This window comes from Tachysurus vachellii, chromosome 20 (genome assembly GCF_030014155.1).
Source record: "Tachysurus vachellii isolate PV-2020 chromosome 20, HZAU_Pvac_v1, whole genome shotgun sequence".
NCBI lineage: Eukaryota > Metazoa > Chordata > Actinopteri > Siluriformes > Bagridae > Tachysurus > Tachysurus vachellii.
Genome location: NC_083479.1, coordinates 839,696 through 842,500, shown reverse-complemented (window position 1 = coordinate 842,500; position 2,805 = coordinate 839,696). Strand labels below are relative to the sequence as shown.

Here is a 2,805-nt window from a genome sequence, read left to right as displayed (position 1 = left end):
ATCAGTCACGTTTAAGGCAACAAAAGTGTCTCCTTATATTCGTGTAATAGAATGTCTGCCCTGAGGACAAGCTTCTGGTGAACTACAGACATAAACATCCAACCAATCAGGTTAAAGCTCCGCCTCTTGCACTAATGTCAGAAATATTAGCATTATGAGGTGAAGGCACGTGAGAACGGAATTAACACTCGGGAGCTCGTATAATTTTCCATGATGACACAAACAAGTCACCTCCACACGGCTCTTGAGAGCAACGCAACACCGACGCTCCTTAATGTAGATGTGTGTGTTGTTGTGCCTGTGGTTTTGTGGGAAGTCACGTTCGAAATGATAAAAGGGACGAGTTCTAGTCAGACGTCAGAGTTTTAAACAAATGGAGCAAGAGTTTAAGTTCAAGCAAGTTTCTGTGTTTACGTCACACGTCTCTGTGAGCCAATCACAGAGGAGGTGGGTGGGTGGGTGGGTGGTTGGGTGTGGCGAGGCTTCTATTGGTGCTCCGCCCCATCCGGGCCTTTCCTACAACCCGATCCAACAGGAGCGTAAATCATACTGTAATCTAAAAGAAGAGGAAAAGACGAAGACGCAGTAAGTGGTGGCAGTTGCCTCGATATTCCAGAGGCAAACTCACACACACACACACACACACACACACACACACACACCCCAACTGTATTGTACCACATTAAAAGGTTTTTTTCAACCAGACTCAAATAAACATTTAGAAAATGTTGAAGACGATAAGAATATTGTTGCTGTTCTATAAAATGTCTAAACAAAAAATTGTATAATAAAATAATTTCTCAGAAAACTCAGGAAGGGGAGGAGTTTGATGCAAACAGTGATGACATCATAATAGCGACTGGTGCATCCCTCATCATCCTGATAATGAGGACGTTCCATGTTTTACTTTGGCTCACTCCTATTGGCTCTCACGATCAACACTTCCCTTCTCATTTGCATATAATTCGAATTTGCCCCGCCCACATTCTTGACACAGCCAGAGGTCAGAAATCATGTCTTCCTCTCTGTAATATTTCTCTTCTTCACTTTCCTCACATCTTGTAATTTTTCCTTCTATCAATTTGTCTTTTATTTTATTTTCGTTAATCATTTTCTCTTTGTTTCTTCTGCTGTTTTCTTCTTCCTCTTTTCTGTAACTTTTCTTTCTTCTGTTCTCTTTTGGTCCACAGACTGTCGGGATTCAAGCTGTGACCGACATCGTTGGCATATTAATCGTGTGATCACTGTGCTTCTGACCGTCTCACCTTCACTCACACACACTCTCACACACACACACACACACACACACACTCCATCACATGCCATCTGTCTTAGCCCTTAGCTCTATGAACTCTGAATTTGAAATCAAAACACTGTTCTGACAGAAACTCAAATGACCCACGACAAAGTGAGGCTATGGTCCTCTGTGTGTGTGTGTGTGTGTGTGTGTGTGTGTGTGTATAAGAGAGAGAGTGTATGTGAAAGAGAATTTTGTAAGTGATGTGTGATGGACATGCTTTCAGGCAACAGCCTAATAATAGCCAACTCAAAGGAGGACTGACGGTCCGTCTGATACTCACACACACACACACACACACACACACACACACACACACACACAAACACGTGCCTTTATATACAGTCTTACATACATAGAAAATATAATAGAAAGTAATAGTTTTATGTATCAGGGCCTAAATAATAATTGTGTGATCATCAGTTACTTCAAACACAGTAATGAGCTCAAATGAAAAAAAAAACAAAAGGAGAGAGTTTGAGTTTAAAATGTGAACCTTTTCCCTCTAAAAGTAAAGCAGCACTAAAGCAGTAACTCAGTAACTAGAATCATTACGAGAGTGAATTAGCAGCCAGCTGATCATAATGACATTCACAGGATTAGTTCAGCAGCCAGAATGTGATCATCTCTATAAAAGCAGAACAAAAGTCATGAAGCTCCGACCTCAGTGGAGCTGGTTCTGGTTCTGCTCTTCTAATGGATCGATACATATCCCTTGGACTGAGGAGACCACAGTGGAGATGTTTGGTCATCATGTAAAAACAGCACATCCCTACAAACATCTCACACCTACACCATGAAGCATCTGATGATCTGGTCTTGTTTTCTGGTGCAGAAATTAAAGATCCTTAAAGACGTGAGAGGCTGAAACTCCTACAGAAAGTGTTACTGCGGCTTATTGTTAGTAAAGGAAGAGCTACAGGTTAGTGAATGACTCACCTGCTCTGAATGCCTGTTAAACTTCTGGAAAAATATTTATTTATTTATTTATTTATCTATTTATTTAATCCTACACACACCGAGCTGAAGGAGTCTCGACTTCTCTTTTCCTCATGACTGTATTTGTATAAAGGATTTCTGTAACATTTTAAATCAATTTTCCTCAGTCAGTTACTCAATGCAGGCCAAATCCATTCAGATATAAAAGGCCTGAAAATGGTCACCTGGGGCAAAGAAAACACACACACACACATATACACACACACACACATACAGACCCACACACATAAAGACACACGCATACAGAAACACACACCCCTACAGACCCACACACATAAAGACACATACAGACACACATATACAGACACACGCAGAGGCCACACCTCCTTTTAATCAGACTGACAACAGACACAGAGGCCACGCCTCCTTTTAATCAGACTGACAACAGACACAGAGGCCACACCTCCTTTTAATCAGACTGACAACAGACACAGAGGACACGCCTCCTTTTAATCAGACTGACAACAGACACAGAGGCCACGCCTCCTTTTACTCAGACTGATAACAGA

At 41.5% G+C, this 2,805-nt stretch overlaps 1 protein-coding gene across 2 annotated transcripts in view; it reads left to right on the top strand.

Annotated features, from left to right (window-relative positions):
* efnb3a (ephrin-B3a) overlaps nt 1-428 on the top strand; it is a 24,817-nt gene extending 24,389 nt beyond the window's left edge. The window contains exon 4 of one of the 2 annotated variants that reach the window (XM_060895315.1): nt 1-428. This exon is cut by the window's left edge and continues 1,789 nt beyond it. The gene's annotated coding sequence lies outside the window, so the exon portion shown is untranslated. The other variant, XM_060895314.1, reaches the window with a different exon arrangement.
* The last annotated feature ends 2,377 nt before the right edge of the window (nt 429-2,805 follow it).